The sequence below is a fragment of the Copadichromis virginalis genome, linkage group LG6 (assembly GCF_057382275.1).
Source record: "Copadichromis virginalis isolate Kocher_CV1m ecotype Utaka linkage group LG6, C_Virginalis_male_GT1.1, whole genome shotgun sequence".
Classification (NCBI taxonomy): domain Eukaryota; kingdom Metazoa; phylum Chordata; class Actinopteri; order Cichliformes; family Cichlidae; genus Copadichromis; species Copadichromis virginalis.
In genome coordinates, this window is record NC_140623.1 from 188,081 (window position 1) to 208,175 (window position 20,095).

Consider the following 20,095-nt stretch of genomic DNA (forward strand, 5'->3'; position numbering starts at 1 on the left):
AGGTCCCTACCAAGGACACACTGCTCCCTGTTTTGGCACAGATAGGACAAAAAGTACTTATTGAGGCCCCAATGTTTGTAATCAAGTGCTGGCGTCCCATTGTGGGTTCTGTAGCTGGTTTACTCCCACCAGAAGGACTGCATCATTTCATTGAAGAAAAAAAACCAACTGTAAAAACAGTGAAGGAGCTTCTAGACTTTCCAGAGGAGATGACAGCTGCCCAGTCAACAGTTTCTCGTTACCTGAAAAGGTACATTGGAGAAATTGATTTCAATTATCTTCAGCTTTTCCTGCAGTTCTGTACAGGATCCAATCTGTTGGATAAAGCCATACTAATTGAGTTAATAGAAACTACAGATTTCCTCCACAGACCACAATCCCACACATGTGGATGTGTACTAAAGCTGCCACTTGGTTATCACAGCTATCCAGACTTTTGCAGTGAATTTTACAGCATTCTCGCAAGCTCTATGTGGGTGATGGATGTGGTGTAGGTCAGTGTTTTCCAACCTTGGTCCTCAAGGCACTCTGCCCTACACGTTTTAGGTTTTCCACCCTAACAGTTCATAAAAACACGGGTGTAGTTAACAGTAACATGAAGGAATGAATGTGAATATTCAATAGACTGGGTGGTTAAGTTCTCTTAACAGTGCAGCCTTTTTTTTCCCCATCTGGTCAGTAAGTGCTTCCTTAGTCTCCCCCCCCCCCCCCCCCAATTAAAATAGTAAGCTAAAGGGAATGTTCAGGTTTTTTGAAGTGGAGTTACCTGTAGTAGACAGCACTTAGCACTCTGACTTTGCAGAAGCAGCAGTGAGTGTTGGGGACAATATAAGGCAACAAATTGCTTGGGGAATGAGACCACAAAATAACACCAGTTGAAAATACATATACATATTTAAATAATATTTTCAGTGCTTCACCTGGTGGGAATCCTAAACATAGAAGTGCATCTGTTCCTGCTGCACACATTGTTACTGTGTTTCTGGTTAGTGCCAAAATAAATTACTAATTTTAACATTCTAATTCTAAAGCAATCTAGGATTGCTTTAATCTATTCCACAATAACAAAACTATATGCATCCCTGTCTGCAATTATTCGGGCTTGCAGTATAAAGAAAAAAAAGTCTACTGTTATAAAAACTGGTTAAAATATAAATAGTTGATAAAAGGTTTAAAAATCATATGCTTTGGTACAAATGTATTTCATTTACAGTTAAGAGTCCAATAATTAAAAGGGTTTCATGATTTAGAGTTATTTTCTGTGCACAATAAATATGTTGGGGTGTAACCTAAGCTTATTTACCCATCTAATGTCAGTTATCTCAATATTGTATTGTCATTGGTTGTTGTGCTGACGAGCCAGTCAATGTCATTCTTTTCTGCTATGGGGGCGGGACGAGTGGTAAGTTTGTGTGAATCTGTGGGAGCGGACACAGAAGCTAAGTCCGAAGAGAGAGATGTCGTAAGGCAAACGTGGTGTGGATTTTGCATCTAAGTGTATCATTGAGGTCGACTACCCGTGGTCCTGATATTACTTATTTGTGATCTGCAAGAGGTAAATGAGACTGTGTGCCTTGACATTTGTACTGTAACTATTCGTTATAGTGGTAAAATGGCGTGATATGTGATGCTAACTAGCGGCTTGCTAATTAGCGCAGCTTACCGCATTATGTGGTGTGATGCCATGCTGTATGTTTAGCTCTGTGATTTTCAGTCAAAGCATGCTAATGCTAAATCGTTATGTGATAGCATTTGGTATTGTAGCTCAAGTGTTTTAATATGTTTAGAAGCCGATGGACGCTCTGAAAGGAGAGGGAGAGAGAGGTTTCTGCCCGGATGGACCCTGCTGTTTTCTTACCCCTGACTGTCTACACTACTGGTGAACTAACTGCCCGTTTCTGATTGCCCCACTAACAAACTCATTGTAGTGTTGATGCATGTGTGTTCTAAGGTGCAACTAGAAAAATTTGCATTTCCTGCGAAAATGCTGTGTGGATGCCTTTACGCTGAGGATGTCTGCTGAAAAAAGCTGAAAAAGTTGAAAAAAAAAACCAAAAAAAATATTGCCCGAGTGGGATTCGAACCTGGCCCTTCTGGTACTCAAGGGAGGTTCTCATCTCACTGCGCCACAGTCATTCTCTCAAAGAAGAGGTGGAGAGACTGACAATTGTGCTGAAATGAGCAGAAGAGGCTTAGAATTGTGCTGATAAGAGGTGGAAAGGCTGAAAATGTTTCAGAAGAGGTGAATAAGCAGAATTTGGGCAGAAAAGAGGTGAAAACTCTGAATATTTTGCTGAAAAGAGTTCAATCAGTAAAATTTCTTCTGAAAAGAGTTCAATCAGCAGAATTTTGCTGAAAAATGTTTTTTTCTGAAAACAGCAGAAAAAACTGAAAATTTTGCTGAAAAGAGTTGAATGAGCAGAATTCTGCTGAAAAGAGTTCAATGAGCAGAATTCTGCTTTGAATCATCTTTAGATTCATCTTGTGTGGGTCTGCTATCATGTGTCCCATCCTCTTCAGATGCTGCCACCATCTGTTTTCAGAGAAGACAACAATATGTTTGGTCATTTTTGATGGATTGATTGTGGAAGCACTGAAACTGAGGATGAATTTCACATCTCTTTGTGGCACAGGACACCCAGTTTTGTTTTTCATGGCTACCTTAGGAATCCTTTTACGTTCTTGTTCTTCCTCCTCTTCTGAATAGCCTTCAGATTCATCCTGTGTGGGTTTCCAGTCATCTGTCCCATCATCTTCAGATGAGCTCACAGACTGTTATTAGAACAGAAAAATATATATTTTACTCATTTTTCATGGATGTGTGGAAACAAAACACTTACATCTTTAACTGCAGGAGAAGAAACTCTGCTGGATTTTTCCTGCCCACCTTAGGAACCCATTCCCTCGCTTCATCCTCCTCCTCCTCTTCTGGATTGTCTTCTTGTGTGAGTTTCCCCACATCTGTCCTATCATTTTTGTAAAAGACCACCATCTGATTTTAGAAAAGTAAAAGTAAAAAGGTAAAAGATTAGTAATCAGTGAAAACACTAAAAACAAGCACAAGAACATACATTACATACTTTTCTCTTGCGCAACTGGTATGTCACTTTTTGTAGATGCTCCACCCCCTTTTTCAAATCCTGTTTAGTTTCTCTTATTGTGGCTCCGGCACTACAGGCAACCTCACCCTGACCTGGGCTCACCATCTGTTTATGGTACAAATTAAATATGTTTTGTTCATGATGGAGTAAATGATTATATATGAAAGAAGTGCAACCAATCAAAACTCTTACCAAGGGAATCAGGGCACACATACCTTGTTACTGCTACACTGGAAGAGCGTTCTGTCTAAAAGCTCCTCTGTTCCTGATGACTGCTGCTCTTCCTTGTCAGATCCTTCACTGTCCTCGTCCTGCACAGATCCTCTGTCCTCTCTCCTTTTCCTTTTATTTGCTGCATATGTTGCAATTGCATTGGTGGTCAGTGCTCGGCTCTGGAGTGTGTCCTCTGCAGGGTCCTCAGCTGTGCAAAGCAATATTACTAAATATGAATAAATGTAAGTGTATAGATAAATATATGACTTCACTTTAGCTTATTTAAATAACCTTGATAAAATCTTTTGGCTGTGATGGCATCATGGCACATAAATGTTGCCACTCTGTCGTAAGATTTACGTCCCAACTGTCGCTTGGCCTGAAAGAATAATGTTTTAAAAAGAAACCACATGAATAAAACCCATGACACTTTAACCTACTTCATTGTGTGTCAAAAAATAAAAATGAAAAGTTTTCTCACATACAGCGGGGAAAATAAGTATTTGACACATCAGCATTTTTATCAGTAAGGGGATTTCCAAGTGGACTATTGACACAACATTTCCACCAGATGTTGCCATCAAGCCAAATATTGAAGTCATACAATCAAATCAGAACATATAAGTATACAAGTTAAACCATAATAAATAAAGTGAAATGACACAGGGAATAAGTATTGAACACACTTTATTCAATACTTTGTAGAAAAGCCTTTGTTGGTGATTACAGCTTCTAGACGCCTCTTGTATGGATAGACCAGTCGTCTGCATTGCTCAGGAGTGATTCTGGCCCATTCTTCCACACAAACGGTCTTTAAATCTTGAAGGTTCCTTGGGCCTCTTTTATGAACTTTAATCTTCAGTTCTCTCCATAGATTTTCTATGGGATTTAGGTCAGGTGATTGACTGGGCCATTCAAGCAACTTGATTTTCTTTCTTTGAAACCACTTCATTGTTTCCTTGGCCTTGTGTTTGGGATCATTGTCTTGCTGAAATGTCCACCCTCTTTTCATTTTTAGCTTCCTGGTAGATGGCAGCAGATTTTTATCCAGAATGTCCCGGTACATCTCTCCATTCATCCTGCCTTCAATAATATGAAGTCTGCCAGTACCCCTTGCTGAAAAGCAGCCCCAAACCATGATGCTTCCACCCCCAAACTTGACTGTTGGTATGGTGTTCTTGGGGTGGTGAGCAGTGCCATTTCTTCTCCAAACATGGTGTGTAGAATGACTGCCAAAAAGTTCAATTTTGCTTTCATCTGACCATACTATAGTCGTCCAATAATCCACAGGCTTCTCCAAATGCTGTTGCGCAAATTTTAACCGAGCCTTGACATGCTTTTTGTTCAGCAATGGAGTCTTGCGTGGTGAGCGTGCATGGATGCCATGGCGGTTCAGTGCATTGCTTATAGTTTTCTTTGAAACAACAGTACCTGCTGATGCAAGGTCTTCCTGAAGTTCTGTCCGAGTGGTTCTTGGCTCTTGGAGAACCCTCCTGATTATTCTTTGGACTCCTCGGACAGGGATCTTGCGTGGAGCACCTGATCGTGGCAGGTTTATGGTGAACTGATGCACTTTCCATTTCCGGATAATGGCCCCCACAGTGCTCACAGGAACATTCAGCATTCTGGAAATGCACCTATAACCATTCCCATCAAAATGCTTTTCAACGATAAGATTACGAAGATCTTGAGAGAGTTCTTTGCTTTTACCCATCATGAAGTCTTTCCTGTGTGCCTTCTGGGTAATGAGGAGCCTTTATAGGCCATCAATTAGGACTAAAGCAGCTGATATCAATTAGTACTGATAGGGGACAGGATTTCTCTATCAATACTGACAGATTTCAGGTGATCTCCTGGCTTTCTATGTCATTTTGCCCCTTGTTATCTCCATGTATTCAATACTTATTCCCTGTGTCATTTCACTTTATTTATTGTGGTTTAACTTGTATACTTATATGTTCTGATTTGTTTGTATGACGTCAATATTTGGCTTGATGGCAACATCTGGTGGAAATGTTGTGTCAATGGTCCACTTGGAAATCCCCTTACTGATAAAAATGCTGATGTGTCAAATACTTATTTTCCCCGCTGTAAGTGCTACAGGAGGAACGTAGCATGTTGAAGGTGGGGGCAATCCCCAGATTCATCATCTCCCAGGCTGCCTTGAAAAATACCGGTAGTCTATGAAGAACACCTCCACTAGAACTGTGGAAAAAAGTCGGTGCCTCCGAACCGCCTTCAACATACTCTCTGATATGATTGTAACGCTGCAACCAGGTATACTCATTCTTGTACAGGGGGACAGCTGCTTGCCCATGATATCTTTGAGTTTTGTGCTGTTTAACCTAATACATGAAAAGACATGTTTATTCAGCTGAATAAAAAAATGTCTATGTATACTTAGATTTATATCGTTTTAGTACATACACGGATGATGCGGGCACCCTGCTTAGCTTTTTCTGCCATTTCAACCTCCTCAGTAGTCATGTTGATGATCACTCCCTTTCGGTGACCAGTTATGGCAATAATATATCCGCCCAACAGTCCAAAAAACAATTTCAATATTGTTCTGCTCTGGGGTTGCTTCTCGAGGTCATCTGTAAAAACACAAAGAGAACACTACATGTATTAATATGCTATGCTAACACATACACTGCATTTACATGTCCAGTCCCTTGTGCAGATTATAGAGGGATTTTACAAGCACCATGTCTCAAGGACCATGCAAGCACCACAAAGTATCAAACAAATTTTCCAGACCAACCATACAAAAAACCCAGTTTCCAATTACAAAACCCTGTAATGTGTCTTAAGATAGAAGATAGAAAGAGATAAAAGTCTCACGCCCCGTGCCGCCTCTACATATAGATAACAAATGCAAATGTGTTTGAGTAGTAGAAATGGCTGTTATAATGGCTGAGTGTGTGTGTGTGTGTGTGTGTGTGTGTGTGTGTGCGCGCGTCTGTGCGTCCAAAATATAACTCTAAATATTGAATGTAAATCTGTTCCAGATACCATAACTTGTAACTTGTTTTACTGAGGGTTAGTTATGCTCAGTTTCTGGCATGTTGAAAATAAATGAAACAAAGGAAAGAAAATGTGTAAGTTAACCAGTGTAATGAATCTGAGAATACAGGGAGTGCAGAATTATTAGGCAAGTTGTATTTTTGAGGAATAATTTTATTATTGAACAACAAACATGTTCTCAATGAACCCAAAAAATTCATTAATATCAAAGCTGAATGTTTTTGGAAGTAGTTTTTAGTTTGTTTTTAGTTTTAGCTATTTTAGGGGGATATCTGTGTGTGCAGGTGACTATTACTGTGCATAATTATTAGGCAACTTAACAAAAAACAAATATATACCCATTTCAATTATTTATTTTTACCAGTGACACCAATATAACATCTCCACATTCACAAATATACATTTCTGACATTCAAAAACAAAACAAAAACAAATCAGCGACCAACATAGCCACCTTTCTTTGCAAGGACACTCAAAAACCTGCCATCCATGGATTCTGTCAGTGTTTTGATCTGTTCACCATCAACATTGCGTGCAGCAGCAACCACAGCCTCCCAGACACTGTTCAGAGAGGTGTACTGTTTTCCCTCCTTGTAAATCTCACATTTGATGATGGACCACAGGTTCTCAATGGGGTTCAGATCAGGTGAACAAGGTGGCCATGTCATTAGTTTTTCTTCTTTTATACCCTTTCTTGCCAGCCACGCTGTGGAGTACTTGGACGCGTGTGATGGAGCATTGTCCTGCATGAAAATCATGTTTTTCTTGAAGGATGCAGACTTCTTCCTGTACCACTGCTTGAAGAAGGTGTCTTCCAGAAACTGGCAGTAGGACTGGGAGTTGAGCTTGACTCCATCCTCAACCCGAAAAGGCCCCTCAAGCTCATCTTTGATGATACCAGCCCAAACCAGTACTCCACCTCCACCTTGCTGGCGTCTGAGTCGGACTGGAGCTCTCTGCCCTTTACCAATCTAGCCACGGGCCCATCCATCTGGCCCATCAAGACTCACTTTCATTTCATCAGTCCATAAAACCTTAGAAAAACCAGTCTTGAGATATTTCTTGGCCCAGCCTTGACGTTTCAGCTTGTGTGTCTTGTTCAGTGGTGGTCGTCTTTCAGCCTTTCTTACCTTGGCCATGTCTCTGAGTACTGCACACCTTGCGCTTTTGGGCACTCCAGTGATGTTGCAGCTCTGAAATATGGCCAAACTGGTGGCAAGTGGCATCTTGGCAGCTGCACGCTTGACTTTTCTCAGTTCATGGGCAGTTATTTTGTGCCTTGGTTTTTCCACACGCTTCTTGCAACCCTGTTGACTATTTTGAATGAAACGCTTGATTGTTCGATGATCACGCTTCAGAAGCTTTGCAATTTTGAGACTGCTGCATCCCTCTGCAAGATATCTCACTATTCTTGACTTTTCTGAGCCTGTCAAGTCCTTCTTTTGATCCATTTTGCCAAAGGAAAGGACGTTGCCTAATAATTATGTACACCTGATATAGGGTGTTGATGTCATTAGACCACACCCCTTCTCATTACAGAGATGCACATCACCTAATATGCTTAATTGGTAGTAGGCTTTCGAGCCTATACAGCTTGGAGTAAGACAACATGCATGAAGAGGATGATGTAGACAAAATACTCATTTGCCTAATGATTCTGCACTCCCTGTAGAATAACAGTGATTCTAATAACAGGCCTCACAGAGTGTCTGACCTTGGTGTGTGTGTTTCTGTGTGTTGTGTATAATGTGACACAGTGGAGCTAATAATCTCAAAGAATATCTGACAAACAAAATGTATGTTTTCATTAAATCATAAAATAACTAGAGAAATAAATGGTAATTAACTGAGTTTTAAAGCATTCGAATTGGAAAGGGATTAAGTTACAATGGATGTTCTTGTGAAAATGTCCTAAAGACAAATCTAACTGAAGTAGAATCACATAAACTGAATGAAACATGAAGTGATTGAATATGAATTCTCTATGTTAAGAATAACAATGAAAATGTAATGAAGCATTCACAATTTTAAAAGCTACACATTGATAGATAAGGTGTGGGAAGATATGACGTCCAGTAGGAGAAGGGGGGGGGGGGGGGGTGAACAGGTGAGGTGAAGAAGAGATTTTGTGTTTTTCTTTTTTGTCTTCTGCAAGATGAGCAGCCCAAAAGATTGGATCGAAGAGGTTCACAGTTGAAAACCTGTCCAACCTGTGAATTCATTCCTTTTTGTCTGCTCATTGTTGCTGTGTTAGGCGGTTAATTTAGAAGGATTTTGATTTACATCCTTCCTCCAACCTCTCCTCACCAAAGAAAAGAACACACTTAGCATTAGCTTAGAGCATCTTAGTTAGATAAGTAGAGTTTAAGTAATCTGATTATTGTTTTGTGATTATTTTATTTTCCTTATTCTTATTTAATTAAATTTCCTGCAATTAAAGTTTAAATTGTGGACACCTTTTATGAAACAATAAAAGTAAAAGTCTTATTCTTTGTAAGTGCAAATACCTCTTACACTTTATTCTAGCCATAATAATGAAAATTATCTTTACAATCATCCCAGAAATAACAAGATCAAAATGTACAGGGCTCCATCTTAAGGCAGAGCTGCACATATTTCACTGCAATGGTGATGTGTTTTAGCTCTGGCTTCATGTGCATTACATTGACCAAGCTGCACATTATTCTTAAATTTAAACTGGACATTAGACAGAAAAGACATAAGCTCAGTTTCAGTGTGTGGGTCACTGTGATGTAAAGATCTGTAGGGGCTTTGTCTTAACCCAGATCTGAAGTCTGTATAATCCCTCTTAAGTAAAATGAACATTCAGTGTCATTGTGATCATTGCAGTGATCCATACCCAGTGCGGCAGCAATCTTCTGGGGAGCCTCATCAATGAACAAAGCATGTTTTTCTGCTTTGACAAGTCTTTCTAAAAAAAAATGTAAGCACAATACCTTAGACACTTTATTATTAACATCATGTCATTAAAGTAGGTAGAGGTATAGATGTGTATTATATACGTACTAGACTTAGATCTCCGCACATTCAGCTGGTGCACGACTACTTCACGGCCTACTTCCGATAACCATCTTGTGATTGCCTGGACATCATGTCTCTCTGACAACATTTGCACCATTGGGACGTGAGAGTTGTCCCTTCCTGTTAACACACCTTGATACAGGAAGATATTTCCAGACAAACCATTAGGCCTGAGAAGCTTTTTTACAACTGAGCCAGTCGCATCAAAGGCAACTATGGGGTGCTTTTCAATCTTGTACATCAGCATTTGAGTTTGACTCCAGTAGTGACAGAAGAACTTGTCTAATCCAATGTCCCAAATGCTTCCATTGTGAGGGGAACTGTATTTTAATGAGTGGAGAGACAGTATTGGGTTTTTATGAGCAACTTCTAGTTGATTTTGTTCATGTTTGGCTTTGCGCAGAGTTGTCAAATTTGGTAGATGGCTTGGCTCTGGATCACCAAAGTCCATCAGCTTTTCTGTCTCTGATGCTCTCCACACATGGGGCTGCAGTCTGCCTTCACAAAGTTCTTTTTTTACTTGTGCCCTCAGACTTCTGGACACGGCTCTCCTAGAAAAGCCAGTGTGCATGGATTCATCTGTGTTTGCCATTACACACTTCAGCACCATTGGGCAGTGATTTTCAGGTTCCTTTTCACATGTAATGTACAGCTGGCCACTACACTCTTTGCAAAAGCCTCTGATTTAATAAAACAAGATACAGTTCTGGGGTACACCTTGGCTCGTTTAAAAGTAATGGTGCATGTACTTGTAACCTCTTTCCAGATTCCCTGGTTTACAACATGAGTCCATGTACCTGGTTTCAAAATTGTGTATTCCCTTTTCTTGAAAGTATTCTTTTTGTATGTGACTTTATGTGGAATCATATGTATCCACTGTTCAAATGGGAGCTCCACATTGAAAGTCTTGCAGTCTTTGTTTTGAAAAGGAGAGCTGCTTTGTTCAAAATCATTATCATTGTCACTACTGTCTGTGTCAGTCAGTCTCTCTTCATCACTGTAATCCAGAGCAGCCCATACATTGTGTCTGTTTAATTTAACAAAAGTGTAAAGAGCTTTTGGTGTCATCTTTTCACCAAGTTGTTTGCATAGATTTTGCCATATGTCATCACTTGGAGTTGAAACTTTTCCATTTTTTATGACTGCTTCTTTAGAAGCACGAAGGACTTCAAATACTGCAATTTTGTCCACCACTGATTTCTTTGGCATCTGTCAAGCAAAAATTAAAAATGTGATATATTACTGCTATAATTTGATTATAACTTTAATTCTACATCTTTAAGTGGACATAAAATTACTTACTTTTATACACTGTTTTGACATAGTGAATTGAAGTGTTGATGATTGCTGTTGGTCATGGAATCTAGCTTAAAAATGCAAATAAGATAGCTAGCACATGTTTTCTTCAACTCTTGTTTTTTTTCTCTCAGAAGAAGAATGTGTATGATAGCACCCCCTGGTGATCACAAACCAAACACAGGTCGCTATGTTTGGTTTTTTTGGCAGAGTTGTACCAGTTTATCCTTAACAAGATCTAGTTCAAAATTCATTTGATCGGTATAAAAATGAATGTAGTCAATGTTCATAGCTCATCATCAAAATACTTGTAGATAAATCCGTGCACTGTTGAGATAAATCTGTGTCTGTGTCAATCCCACACATGTTTAATAGCCCACTCATTTAATAGCCTTTTGTGACCATGGCTACAGAAGTTTGACTCTTGCAAAAAATATAAATCGGCCCTTTCAGGTAACATTGACAGTTACCTAAGATTTACAGTTCTTCAGGCTGTTTGGAGCCTTTGAGTTCAGATTTGCTGAATCACTGAAGTGCACTCCTGTCCTGTGTATGTTAATTTTATACAACTTGCTCATGACAGCCCACATACAAATGACAGCACTTTTGTTAATATTACCATTTGACTTAAAAGCTACAGTTCACATATTATTAGGTTAATGTTTTAACAACCATTAGCATTTTAGCATAAACCCTGCTGGTAGCACACTAGATGGAGTAAGGTAATGTTAAGAAACATGGTAGTCAGTGATCCACAACCAGCTTATTGGCTCAAAACACCTTATCTAATTATAAACTGATACGCACCTACTGGCATGCCCCTTTAAATTTCTTCATAAATGTTATTTAATGTTATTATTACGGCAGCACGGTGGTTAGCACTGTTGCTGCACAGCAAGAAGGTCCTGAGTTCAATTCCACCATCACGCCAGGGTCTTTCTGTGTGGAGTTTGCAGGTTCTCCCCGTGTTTGCGTGGGTTCTCTCCAAAGACATGCAGCTTGTGGTGATAGGTTAATTGGTTAATCCGAATTGCCCATAGGTGTGAATGTGAGTGCGAATGGTTGTCTGTCCCTGTGTGTTGGCCCTGTGACAGACTGGCAACCTGTCCAGGATGTACCCCGCCTCTTTATCTTTAAAATAATAGCGCCACAAACAAAATTTTTTGCAGCACAAACCAGCACAAACATAGCACAAACCTGTGACATCAACTTTTGTTTGATTTGGGTGATGTGGGGGGCTGGTTGACCTTTTGACGTTTGCATTTTCATTAATATCTTTAAAACAGAGGCAGCACAAACGACAATTTTAGCAGCACAAACCAGCACAAACGTAGCACAAACTTTTGACGCCAGTTTTTTTTTGATTCCATTAATGTGGGGGGCTGGTTGACCTCTGATGACCGCTAGAAATTTTTCTTGAATATCTTTAAAATGAAAACGGCAAAAAATAAACTTTTGCAGCATGCACAAACGTAGCACAAACGTTTGATACCACTTTTGTTGGATTTGAAGAAGGTGGGGGGGCCAACTTCACTCACATGCCGATCATGCAATAACCCAGCCCTCTGTGGTAGATCTCACTGACAATGAACATAATCGGGCCGCTGATGATCTGTTGGTGGAAAACATAAATTAAGAACCATCAAACCACTTTGTAAATAATGATGGAGCTTCCATAAGTGGATATTTGGAACTGAATGACACATTACCATGGGATGGTCTGCCAAATGTAGGTGAAAGTGAAGATTCTGTTGCAGTTGTTATTATTAGTGGGGATAACAGGGTGGATATTAGTGTGGTTGAACTAAACCCTGAAACACTGTTTACAGAAAAAGAGTCTGATCCACCTCATCACACATTGTCTCTCTCACCGGGGCTGACAGGAGAGGCCAATATTCCTGACCAAGCACCCCCTGAACCACGATCTTGTCCCGTAATACTGACTGTTAGAAGAGGTCATTGTCTTACTGATTTGATCAGTGCCATTCATCCGGCATGACTTTCAGTGTGAAGAATGGCAGGCTATAGCTAGAATGTTTGTTGTAGGGTGGAAACAAGCTGGTTACTTCCCAGTGAAGCTTGCAATACCCTTTCTGGAGGAGATACAGCTCGACAACCAGTAGTTTAAAAGATTCCTTTCTTTTGTATGTCTCACAAGAAGAGCGATCTTTTTGTAAAAGACCACCATCTGATTTTAGAAAAGTAAAAGTAAAAAGGTAAAAGATTAGTAATCAGTGAAAACACTAAAAACAAGCACAAGAACATACATTACATACTTTTCTCTTGCGCAACTGGTATGTCACTTTTTGTAGATGCTCCACCCCCTTTTTCAAATCCTGTTTAGTTTCTCTTATTGTGGCTCCGGCACTACAGGCAACCTCACCCTGACCTGGGCTCACCATCTGTTTATGGTACAAATTAAATATGTTTTGTTCATGATGGAGTAAATGATTATATATGAAAGAAGTGCAACCAATCAAAACTCTTACCAAGGGAATCAGGGCACACATACCTTGTTACTGCTACACTGGAAGAGCGTTCTGTCTAAAAGCTCCTCTGTTCCTGATGACTGCTGCTCTTCCTTGTCAGATCCTTCACTGTCCTCGTCCTGCACAGATCCTCTGTCCTCTCTCCTTTTCCTTTTATTTGCTGCATATGTTGCAATTGCATTGGTGGTCAGTGCTCGGCTCTGGAGTGTGTCCTCTGCAGGGTCCTCAGCTGTGCAAAGCAATATTACTAAATATGAATAAATGTAAGTGTATAGATAAATATATGACTTCACTTTAGCTTATTTAAATAACCTTGATAAAATCTTTTGGCTGTGATGGCATCATGGCACATAAATGTTGCCACTCTGTCGTAAGATTTACGTCCCAACTGTCGCTTGGCCTGAAAGAATAATGTTTTAAAAAGAAACCACATGAATAAAACCCATGACACTTTAACCTACTTCATTGTGTGTCAAAAAATAAAAATGAAAAGTTTTCTCACATACAGCGGGGAAAATAAGTATTTGACACATCAGCATTTTTATCAGTAAGGGGATTTCCAAGTGGACTATTGACACAACATCTGTTCTCCTGAAGGCTTTGGATGACTTCAATTCAGTGGATACAGATGAATTGCTGGAAGTACTTGATGCACATGAGTGCAAGCAGGTCCCTACCAAGGACACACTGCTCCCTGTTTTGGCACAGATAGGACAAAAAGTACTTATTGAGGCCCCAATGTTTGTAATCAAGTGCTGGCGTCCCATTGTGGGTTCTGTAGCTGGTTTACTCCCACCAGAAGGACTGCATCATTTCATTGAAGAAAAAAAACCAACTGTAAAAACAGTGAAGGAGCTTCTAGACTTTCCAGAGGAGATGACAGCTGCCCAGTCAACAGTTTCTCGTTACCTGAAAAGGTACATTGGAGAAATTGATTTCAATTATCTTCAGCTTTTCCTGCAGTTCTGTACAGGATCCAATCTGTTGGATAAAGCCATACTAATTGAGTTAATAGAAACTACAGATTTCCTCCACAGACCACAATCCCACACATGTGGATGTGTACTAAAGCTGCCACTTGGTTATCACAGCTATCCAGACTTTTGCAGTGAATTTTACAGCATTCTCGCAAGCTCTATGTGGGTGATGGATGTGGTGTAGGTCAGTGTTTTCCAACCTTGGTCCTCAAGGCACTCTGCCCTACACGTTTTAGGTTTTCCACCCTAACAGTTCATAAAAACACGGGTGTAGTTAACAGTAACATGAAGGAATGAATGTGAATATTCAATAGACTGGGTGGTTAAGTTCTCTTAACAGTGCAGCCTTTTTTTTCCCCATCTGGTCAGTAAGTGCTTCCTTAGTCTCCCCCCCCCCCCCCCCCCCCCCAATTAAAATAGTAAGCTAAAGGGAATGTTCAGGTTTTTTGAAGTGGAGTTACCTGTAGTAGACAGCACTTAGCACTCTGACTTTGCAGAAGCAGCAGTGAGTGTTGGGGACAATATAAGGCAACAAATTGCTTGGGGAATGAGACCACAAAATAACACCAGTTGAAAATACATATACATATTTAAATAATATTTTCAGTGCTTCACCTGGTGGGAATCCTAAACATAGAAGTGCATCTGTTCCTGCTGCACACATTGTTACTGTGTTTCTGGTTAGTGCCAAAATAAATTACTAATTTTAACATTCTAATTCTAAAGCAATCTAGGATTGCTTTAATCTATTCCACAATAACAAAACTATATGCATCCCTGTCTGCAATTATTCGGGCTTGCAGTATAAAGAAAAAAAAGTCTACTGTTATAAAAACTGGTTAAAATATAAATAGTTGATAAAAGGTTTAAAAATCATATGCTTTGGTACAAATGTATTTCATTTACAGTTAAGAGTCCAATAATTAAAAGGGTTTCATGATTTAGAGTTATTTTCTGTGCACAATAAATATGTTGGGGTGTAACCTAAGCTTATTTACCCATCTAATGTCAGTTATCTCAATATTGTATTGTCATTGGTTGTTGTGCTGACGAGCCAGTCAATGTCATTCTTTTCTGCTATGGGGGCGGGACGAGTGGTAAGTTTGTGTGAATCTGTGGGAGCGGACACAGAAGCTAAGTCCGAAGAGAGAGATGTCGTAAGGCAAACGTGGTGTGGATTTTGCATCTAAGTGTATCATTGAGGTCGACTACCCGTGGTCCTGATATTACTTATTTGTGATCTGCAAGAGGTAAATGAGACTGTGTGCCTTGACATTTGTACTGTAACTATTCGTTATAGTGGTAAAATGGCGTGATATGTGATGCTAACTAGCGGCTTGCTAATTAGCGCAGCTTACCGCATTATGTGGTGTGATGCCATGCTGTATGTTTAGCTCTGTGATTTTCAGTCAAAGCATGCTAATGCTAAATCGTTATGTGATAGCATTTGGTATTGTAGCTCAAGTGTTTTAATATGTTTAGAAGCCGATGGACGCTCTGAAAGGAGAGGGAGAGAGAGGTTTCTGCCCGGATGGACCCTGCTGTTTTCTTACCCCTGACTGTCTACACTACTGGTGAACTAACTGCCCGTTTCTGATTGCCCCACTAACAAACTCATTGTAGTGTTGATGCATGTGTGTTCTAAGGTGCAACTAGAAAAATTTGCATTTCCTGCGAAAATGCTGTGTGGATGCCTTTACGCTGAGGATGTCTGCTGAAAAAAGCTGAAAAAGTTGAAAAAAAAAAACAAAAAAAATATTGCCCGAGTGGGATTCGAACCTGGCCCTTCTGGTACTCAAGGGAGGTTCTCATCTCACTGCGCCACAGTCATTCTCTCAAAGAAGAGGTGGAGAGACTGACAATTGTGCTGAAATGAGCAGAAGAGGCTTAGAATTGTGCTGATAAGAGGTGGAAAGGCTGAAAATGTTTCAGAAGAGGTGAATAAGCAGAATTTGGGCAGAAAAGAGGTGAAAACTCTGAATATTTTGCTGAAAAGAGTTCAATCAGTAAAATTTCTTCTGAAAAGAGTTCAATCAGCAGAATTTTGCTGAAAAATGTTTTTTTCTGAAAACAGCAGAAAAAACTGAAAATTTTGCTGAAAAGAGTTGAATGAGCAGAATTCTGCTGAAAAGAGTTCAATGAGCAGAATTCTGCTTTGAATCATCTTTAGATTCATCTTGTGTGGGTCTGCTATCATGTGTCCCATCCTCTTCAGATGCTGCCACCATCTGTTTTCAGAGAAGACAACAATATGTTTGGTCATTTTTGATGGATTGATTGTGGAAGCACTGAAACTGAGGATGAATTTCACATCTCTTTGTGGCACAGGACACCCAGTTTTGTTTTTCATGGCTACCTTGGGAATCCTTTTACGTTCTTGTTCTTCCTCCTCTTCTGAATAGCCTTCAGATTCATCCTGTGTGGGTTTCCAGTCATCTGTCCCATCATCTTCAGATGAGCTCACAGACTGTTATTAGAACAGAAAAATATATATTTTACTCATTTTTCATGGATGTGTGGAAACAAAACACTTACATCTTTAACTGCAGGAGAAGAAACTCTGCTGGATTTTTCCTGCCCACCTTAGGAACCCATTCCCTCGCTTCATCCTCCTCCTCCTCTTCTGGATTGTCTTCTTGTGTGAGTTTCCCCACATCTGTCCTATCATTTTTGTAAAAGACCACCATCTGATTTTAGAAAAGTAAAAGTAAAAAGGTAAAAGATTAGTAATCAGTGAAAACACTAAAAACAAGCACAAGAACATACATTACATACTTTTCTCTTGCGCAACTGGTATGTCACTTTTTGTAGATGCTCCACCCCCTTTTTCAAATCCTGTTTAGTTTCTCTTATTGTGGCTCCGGCACTACAGGCAACCTCACCCTGACCTGGGCTCACCATCTGTTTATGGTACAAATTAAATATGTTTTGTTCATGATGGAGTAAATGATTATATATGAAAGAAGTGCAACCAATCAAAACTCTTACCAAGGGAATCAGGGCACACATACCTTGTTACTGCTACACTGGAAGAGCGTTCTGTCTAAAAGCTCCTCTGTTCCTGATGACTGCTGCTCTTCCTTGTCAGATCCTTCACTGTCCTCGTCCTGCACAGATCCTCTGTCCTCTCTCCTTTTCCTTTTATTTGCTGCATATGTTGCAATTGCATTGGTGGTCAGTGCTCGGCTCTGGAGTGTGTCCTCTGCAGGGTCCTCAGCTGTGCAAAGCAATATTACTAAATATGAATAAATGTAAGTGTATAGATAAATATATGACTTCACTTTAGCTTATTTAAATAACCTTGATAAAATCTTTTGGCTGTGATGGCATCATGGCACATAAATGTTGCCACTCTGTCGTAAGATTTACGTCCCAACTGTCGCTTGGCCTGAAAGAATAATGTTTTAAAAAGAAACCACATGAATAAAACCCATGACACTTTAACCTACTTCATTGTGTGTCAAAAAATAAAAATGAAAAGTTTTCTCACATACAGCGGGGAAAATAAGTATTTGACACATCAGCATTTTTATCAGTAAGGGGATTTCCAAGTGGACTATTGACACAACATTTCCACCAGATGTTGCCATCAAGCCAAATATTGAAGTCATACAATCAAATCAGAACATATAAGTATACAAGTTAAACCATAATAAATAAAGTGAAATGACACAGGGAATAAGTATTGAACACACTTTATTCAATACTTTGTAGAAAAGCCTTTGTTGGTGATTACAGCTTCTAGACGCCTCTTGTATGGATAGACCAGTCGTCTGCATTGCTCAGGAGTGATTCTGGCCCATTCTTCCACACAAACGGTCTTTAAATCTTGAAGGTTCCTTGGGCCTCTTTTATGAACTTTAATCTTCAGTTCTCTCCATAGATTTTCTATGGGATTTAGGTCAGGTGATTGACTGGGCCATTCAAGCAACTTGATTTTCTTTCTTTGAAACCACTTCATTGTTTCCTTGGCCTTGTGTTTGGGATCATTGTCTTGCTGAAATGTCCACCCTCTTTTCATTTTTAGCTTCCTGGTAGATGGCAGCAGATTTTTATCCAGAATGTCCCGGTACATCTCTCCATTCATCCTGCCTTCAATAATATGAAGTCTGCCAGTACCCCTTGCTGAAAAGCAGCCCCAAACCATGATGCTTCCACCCCCAAACTTGACTGTTGGTATGGTGTTCTTGGGGTGGTGAGCAGTGCCATTTCTTCTCCAAACATGGTGTGTAGAATGACTGCCAAAAAGTTCAATTTTGCTTTCATCTGACCATACTATAGTCGTCCAATAATCCACAGGCTTCTCCAAATGCTGTTGCGCAAATTTTAACCGAGCCTTGACATGCTTTTTGTTCAGCAATGGAGTCTTGCGTGGTGAGCGTGCATGGATGCCATGGCGGTTCAGTGCATTGCTTATAGTTTTCTTTGAAACAACAGTACCTGCTGATGCAAGGTCTTCCTGAAGTTCTGTCCGAGTGGTTCTTGGCTCTTGGAGAACCCTCCTGATTATTCTTTGGACTCCTCGGACAGGGATCTTGCGTGGAGCACCTGATCGTGGCAGGTTTATGGTGAACTGATGCACTTTCCATTTCCGGATAATGGCCCCCACAGTGCTCACAGGAACATTCAGCATTCTGGAAATGCACCTATAACCATTCCCATCAAAATGCTTTTCAACGATAAGATTACGAAGATCTTGAGAGAGTTCTTTGCTTTTACCCATCATGAAGTCTTTCCTGTGTGCCTTCTGGGTAATGAGGAGCCTTTATAGGCCATCAATTAGGACTAAAGCAGCTGATATCAATTAGTACTGATAGGGGACAGGATTTCTCTATCAATACTGACAGATTTCAGGTGATCTCCTGGCTTTCTATGTCATTTTGCCCCTTGTTATCTCCATGTATTCAATACTTATTCCCTGTGTCATTTCACTTTATTTATTGTGGTTTAACTTGTATACTTATATGTTCTGATTTGTTTGTATGACGTCAATATTTGGCTTGATGGCAACATCTGGTGGAAATGTTGTGTCAATGGTCCACTTGGAAATCCCCTTACTGATAAAAATGCTGATGTGTCAAATACTTATTTTCCCCGCTGTAAGTGCTACAGGAGGAACGTAGCATGTTGAAGGTGGGGGCAATCCCCAGATTCATCATCTCCCAGGCTGCCTTGAAAAATACCGGTAGTCTATGAAGAACACCTCCACTAGAACTGTGGAAAAAAGTCGGTGCCTCCGAACCGCCTTCAACATACTCTCTGATATGATTGTAACGCTGCAACCAGGTATACTCATTCTTGTACAGGGGGACAGCTGCTTGCCCATGATATCTTTGAGTTTTGTGCTGTTTAACCTAATACATGAAAAGACATGTTTATTCAGCTGAATAAAAAAATGTCTATGTATACTTAGATTTATATCGTTTTAGTACATACACGGATGATGCGGGCACCCTGCTTAGCTTTTTCTGCCATTTCAACCTCCTCAGTAGTCATGTTGATGATCACTCCCTTTCGGTGACCAGTTATGGCAATAATATATCCGCCCAACAGTCCAAAAAACAATTTCAATATTGTTCTGCTCTGGGGTTGCTTCTCGAGGTCATCTGTAAAAACACAAAGAGAACACTACATGTATTAATATGCTATGCTAACACATACACTGCATTTACATGTCCAGTCCCTTGTGCAGATTATAGAGGGATTTTACAAGCACCATGTCTCAAGGACCATGCAAGCACCACAAAGTATCAAACAAATTTTCCAGACCAACCATACAAAAAACCCAGTTTCCAATTACAAAACCCTGTAATGTGTCTTAAGATAGAAGATAGAAAGAGATAAAAGTCTCACGCCCCGTGCCGCCTCTACATATAGATAACAAATGCAAATGTGTTTGAGTAGTAGAAATGGCTGTTATAATGGCTGAGTGTGTGTGTGTGTGTGTGTG

At 40.0% G+C, this 20,095-nt stretch overlaps 1 long non-coding RNA gene across 1 annotated transcript; it reads right to left on the reverse strand.

Annotated features, from left to right (window-relative positions):
* Nucleotides 1-2,159: 2,159 nt before the first annotated feature.
* On the reverse strand, nucleotides 2,160-3,517 carry LOC146706841 (uncharacterized). The gene is made up of 3 exons (XR_014920685.1): nucleotides 3,317-3,517; nucleotides 3,081-3,206; nucleotides 2,160-2,992 (listed from the first exon to the last, which is right to left on the reverse strand). It is a non-coding gene; the product is annotated as an uncharacterized LOC146706841 (long non-coding RNA).
* Between the last annotated feature and the right edge of the window lie 16,578 nt (nucleotides 3,518-20,095).